The sequence below is a fragment of the Pseudorasbora parva genome, chromosome 21, assembly GCF_024679245.1.
Source record: "Pseudorasbora parva isolate DD20220531a chromosome 21, ASM2467924v1, whole genome shotgun sequence".
Classification (NCBI taxonomy): Eukaryota; Metazoa; Chordata; class Actinopteri; order Cypriniformes; family Gobionidae; genus Pseudorasbora; species Pseudorasbora parva.
Window position 1 is genome coordinate 36,944,954 of NC_090192.1, and position 6,335 is coordinate 36,951,288.

The 6,335-nt window shown below is 36.6% G+C and overlaps 1 long non-coding RNA gene across 6 annotated transcripts in view; it reads right to left on the reverse strand.

Annotated features, from left to right (window-relative positions):
• Nucleotides 1–3,643: 3,643 nt before the first annotated feature.
• LOC137056194 (uncharacterized) overlaps nucleotides 3,644–6,335 on the reverse strand; it is a 42,013-nt gene continuing 39,321 nt past the window's right edge. For 5 of the 6 annotated variants that reach the window (XR_010900225.1, XR_010900224.1, XR_010900226.1 and 2 more), the window contains one exon: nucleotides 3,644–5,995. This is a non-coding gene — a long non-coding RNA (uncharacterized lncRNA). The remainder of the gene's footprint in view (nucleotides 5,996–6,335) is intronic. The other variant, XR_010900227.1, reaches the window with a different exon arrangement.

Genomic DNA, 6,335 nt, shown 5'->3' on the forward strand with positions numbered 1-6,335 from the left:
TACCAGTGTTTATAGTGGCGGATTAATCAAACTGACTGGAACTACCTGTGCATTAAACGGTTTTACTGCACACCTTCCAGCCAATCAGAATCGAGTATTTAAACAGACCATGGTATAATGTTAAAAATACAACTCCATTAATATTAACAGATGCAACTTTTGATTTGATAAAATACAGAGCCCCTAAAGGGACATTGTGTAGGGGGAAAAAATCGTTCTCAATGTTTTGAGAAATTCAAACATTCCACCAAAAAAACTACGCGTTCAATTGCAAAGAGCTCAAAATATTTTAAGCGAATGTAAAGTTTCTTGGAGGAACACAAAAAGCTTTGCAAGCAAACGCAGAGATTCTCCTAGATAATTAGGGTTGGTTAGGGTTAAAGTTTGGTTTAGGGTTAGTTGCATGTAACTATGCATAATTGACTGATGGTAACTACATGTAAAATGTGTAACAGGGACACTGAAAAATAAAGTAAAATAAATTACCTAATGGTAAATGTTGAAATTATCATGCTAACTATGTAGTTAAGGATCCGGAGCTACAAAGCAGGAACCTATGAGCAATATTCATTCATCTTCAGAACACAAATTAAGATTTTTTTAATGAAATCAGAGATTTCTGTCGCTCCATTGACTACCACTTTGACGCTTCAAAAAGTGATTGTAAATCTAATCCAAATGAATTGAACGGTTTTTGTCCAAACTTTCTAAAGAGACACGATCACTTTATATGATGAACAGATTGAATAAGCTTTTATTCACATATTAACATTGATCAGCAGACATAAACATAAGCTCAACTGTACTTGCTTGATGTGTGAGAACAAACCTCATTAGTTCTCGCTGAAGATCAAACATGCTGCTTAACACGAGAATGAGCAGTGTGTGCTTGAGCTTCCATTTACCACAACTGATGTGTGAGTTGATGACTGTTTGTGTGTGTATAAAAGCCTAAATTCAATCTATTCATTATAAAGCGAGCGTGTCATTTCATAAAGTTTGAACTACACCAGTCTATTCATATGGATTCACTTTTAATCTATTTATGAACTTTTTGAAGTGGTCTAATGTTGTGTAGACTGTCAATGGAGGGAGAGAACTTTCTCAATTTAATTTAATTATCTTCATTTGTGTGCTGAAGATGAATGAAAGTATTATAGGTTTGGAAAAACATGATGATGAGTAAATTATAACAGAATTTAAATTTTTGGGGTGAACCAACCCTTTAAATTGCTTAGGAGAAAAATTATAGAGGTATATTATACACTATCATTCTAACGTTTGGGGTCAGTATGTTTTTAAAATAAATCTCTTATGCTCAACAATGCTGTATTTATTTGATCCAAATACAGCAACAAAAGAAAAAATTAGGAAATATTATTACAATTTATAATAACTGTTTTCTATACTCATATATTTTAAAAAAATGTAATTTATTCCTGTGATCAAAGCTGAATGCTCAGCATCATTACTCCAGTCTTCAGTGTCACATGATCCTTCAGAAATCTTCCTAATGCTGATTTGCTACATCACTTATTATCAATAATGAAAACTGCTTATGAACAGTAGTGTGCATAGCATTGCTCTGATCATTTGCTCAAGTTCATATTAAGATTCGACATGTAGATTGTGACACTTAGAGCTCCCCTAAAACTTGATGTAATCTTATTGTTTTCTAGCTAGTTAACTATTTCCCCGTCAGCGTTTAAAAAACAAAAAAAAGTTGCTAGCCACCCCCAGCATCTTTATCATTTACACAAAATGTTAATCCCCCCCAGAATATTTTACTGTACTAATATCTGATTCAACATTTGAATATGAGTAAGTTTCATTAAAAAGCAACATTTGAGCAAAATCGTGTTTTTGTCAAAGACAACATCCAGATGGGATTTGGAACGAGGATCAAAACCTTGATGGAGTAGATCGAGTCCATCAACAGTCCTATAGCTCGTCCTGGGTCGACATTTCATTCCGTAACATTTGGCAGTTTTGATTTATATGCTGTTTAATGATGATCACATTATTTTTACATATGCATATGATTAAATATGATATCATTTGTTTCTGCGAATTTTTCCCTGTGTTTTGATCGGGAGATTTCGGTGTAATAGCACCCCCATCAGTATAACAGTGAAAACCGAAAATTAAGTCAATGGCGGGGAAAGAGTTAATGAAATCTTTTTTTTTCTCATACAAAAAACAACAACTCATGTTTAGATGGAATCGAAGATTTGTGCAAAGATTCTGAGCAAGTGAACTGAACTTGACAGCGGATGTACTGTGGCGACCATCCATCTGACAGGCTGCAGCTCTGCCCGCCGGCCACACCAGTGCACATGACACATGAATAGGTAATTTTACCTTTGCGTTACCAGGGTCGTGACCTATGACCTCGGAGGTCTCAGCTGTCAGTGTCGGGATCAGTTTCACCCCTTCCCTTGCTCGCCCTGTCAGACGCTTCAAAAGTCAGCGACAACATCCTCCTCACCACCCCTGCGGCTCTAAACACACAACTCTCACACACACACGCACGCACACGCACAAACAGAAGCTGCCAGAGACTGAAGCAGAAAGAGAAAAAGCAAAGATGGTGACCTTCCTGCTTCATGGCAGGAGCTCAGTCCCAAGAGCAGTCGAGGGATCTTTTGATATTTCAAAAAGTGTCATGTCTTTTTTTTTTCCTAAGACTTTCTCTCTCTCTCTCTTTTTTTTATTGTTACTCACAGATATGTCACATTGTTGTTGAAATGAAATGCAACACTTCCCGAAGGTTGTGATTTCCTTGTTTGTGGGAAACCCAGTAGTGTCACCTGTACAGCTGACAAGTTTTTAGCTCAGTCTCGCTGCCGTTCGCCGGAAACTTTGATGGCGAGAGGTGCGGGAGTCCGGAGAGGCCGACGGTCGCTGTTCTGTTTGCGTCCGCTCGGGTTTTTATGTGCATTTACAAGCTCTGGACTCGTACAGGTGAAGAGCTGCTTACCAGAGCGTTCAACCGTTTCTTTGTTTCCCACCAATTTAAGCAATAACTCCGAGTCTCATCTCAGCCTCAGAATGCTCTCTCATTTTGGTTGTATTACAATATATTACCTCACATATTATTATTATTTGTCAAATGCTCATTAAATAAGTAACGTTTTCTTTGACTTAAGATGGTACAAGTAATATTTCCATCTCATTAATTTTTTTGGACCAACACATCCAAAACAAAATCATTTAATAAAATGTTAGAACAATGAAATGTGTATAAGACCCTTTCAAGACATCTTTTTATTATAGCAATTCATATTATGTCATATATTTGGCATTAATATCTCTTTTTTTATTGCTATATTTATTAAAAACGTCAGCATTTACTTTTTAATTTCATGTTATTAAATAATTATTAGTTTAATTATTATTACTTAAATATTCATTTTATAATGATTAGTATTTTTTTTATATCAATCCCTTTTCCAAAACACTTGGTTTTATTTTTCAGTTTTCAAAACTGCTTATCATCTGGTCACATTATTATTATTTGCATTCTTATATTCAGATTTTTTCTTTCATTTACATTTTCAATGCCTGCTCTTTATAATAATAAATATAAAGTATACATTAATATCCAATTCAAGGATGAAAAATACAATTTTAAGTTTGAATGTATGCTTTTATAAATTGAACAGATGAAGGAATGATCAATAATTATACAATTTCAAAATGTTAAAAGAAAAGCGCACTGTACAGTTTCAGCGTCAGGCATTATTCTGCTTTGAAGAGGACCGTGGAGGAAAACATTAGAACCAGTCGTCCATCTGTAGTGCTGGATATATAAATATAATAAGTTCGCATAATCACTTCAAAACAGAAGAATTTAAACACGGGTCTCTATTGGAAGACCATGTTAAATAGACAGAATTTACATTAAGCATGTGTGCCTCTTTTAAATGGCTGAATCTAACAACCTTTGAAATGTGTAACCAAGATGACATCCAGCTCTGTCTTTCTTTGTCATTTTCACTTTCATTTCTTTCTCTTTTTTCTTTCTCTCTTTGGATAATGAATGACCAGCGGTGTCCCATCTCATGCAGAAATCATGCTCCATCATCCCGAGCCTTTCCCAGCTCAAGAAGAGAAAACTTGATTTTAGAAGAGTCTGACAATATAGCTAATATGAATTTCTTTTTCTGTGCCACTTGACTACCGATGTTTAGGTCACGTTTTTAATTGTGATTCTTTAAGAATGAGAGATTTTTATTTTTTTTAAGAGAGAAAGAGAGGTAAATCATTTTGCAAAATGTGAAGCAAATTTTAAAAACCTAAATCACACAGGACCTAAAAGTTTAATAGCACAAATTGATTTGAATATTTAAGACTGTCAGTATAGTTGATTTATTAATTGAATGTTGATAATGACTACTTTTGAAGCAAATCGTAAATCTCTTGAAGTACGATCAATTACAAGAATGCATAACACGTTAAAGCTGAAATATAGTTACAAAATAAAGCAAAAATGAGAATGTTAAAAAAAAATGCCACAGATAACCTGCACAGATCTTTGTTCTTTGAGTAAGAAACCTAATTAAATCAGTTCCTGTGATTAGATTTCTCTTAACCAGATAATGTGCCATCAGTGATTAACCTCTGGGCTCTAAACTAACTCATTTGAGTGTTTACTTTGAGTATCGCAGTGCTGATCTGTCTGCAGTGTTTGAGGGAAATCATTGCTGATGCTGTGAAAAGTATGAATTCATGTGTAGTTTCTCCATTTGAACATTTCTCTTCTTCACAGTCTTTGTCTTGAGCTCTCAACTCAGCAGAGCTGATGATATCTGTGGCATTAGAGCGCCACCATCTGGCCGCCGGCAGCACTGCGGCCACCGTAGACCCTTTCTTCTAGGTTATGTACAGATTATAGTCTATTTACTTAGCAAAACAGCCAATATGTTAAAATCCCCACATGCCGTTCTGCAAGGATGTTTGGGGGTGGGGGGGCTGTTACGGATGGAGCGGAAAAACAATAGCCGGTGTTTCGTTTCTTGTCACCTCTCGTTTAAAACACTCAGGGCTTGGATGCCTTGATATCCATCATAATGCAAGTTTAATGGAGGAGGCCTGGCCTGCTGCTGCCAGAGTCACAGTGGTTGCTGGGGGCTAAAGAGCCAAAATGAGGGGCCTGTCGTGGGGCTTTACCTCCAGAGCGGGGCATTGGCTATGCGCAGAAATAAGTGTGCCAATCGATCGCGGCAGTAGGTTGATGGGCGCGTGTCGTTTTGATGGATACGACTGTACCGAGAAGGGAGGTGTGGTGTGGTGTGGTGTGTGTATATATATATATAAAAAAAGAAGCCCAGATTGCTTGACGACGGACCTGAAAAGATTTTCAGCGAAACGCAGAGAGTCAGAGAGAGAGTGGCAGCTGTGGTCGGCCCTCTACAGGGCGGCAACGGCTGCCTTGATTTATAGTTCCATCTGCTCACCGCGGTAAAGACAAGCTTCCCCCCCATTTGGTTAAAATGAAATGGACCTCCGAGAGCAGCCCTGCACATTTCAGAAAATGTGAAACTTTTTTTTTTTTTTTTACAGGCGTCTTTAAACAATGGGGTGGTCCGTGTGGAAACAACGGACAGTAAAACGGGAGGTTAACTCGAGATGAAAAGAATACAGTAGGATAAACTGTTCTAGGCTATTGTTGTTCTTTTTTTGTATCTTTTATCGTCAATTCTTTTTTTTCTTTCTTTCAAATCAAAGACAGGGAAAGATGAGAGTTTATGACAAAACCTTGAAAGATGAAAACGGTGACTTTATGGCTAATTTCCCCGGGAAATAGATGAAGGCTGGGAACGGGCTCGGATCCCTCTCGGCGTAAATCTCTGCCGTGCCACCCGCGACCCCTGGCCTTGACCTCTGCTTCTGGAGTCGTGCAGACACTTCCTGTGGTGCGGTTTGGGCCGGCGAACACCGCAGCCGTCCTTTCAATCCGCTCTCAGGAAATTCCCGCTGCCAGAAGTGTTTCCTGAATGTGAGAAAATAATTTTTTCAACCTTTTTAAAGCCTGGCCTTGAACATTAATGTGAATTAATTATAAAGAAAGCTGCACATACTTGCTACTACTAGCCAAATTTAATGTGTGTGTGTATATATATATATATATATATATACACACACACACATATGCAGACACACACAATTATAAATTAATATATACAAAGATTATATAACTTATATTTCATAAGTTACACAGTCTGTAACAAAATAAAATATATTTGAATATATACACATTTATAAATGTATAATTATATATATATATATATATATATATATATATATATATATATATATATACTAACGATGTG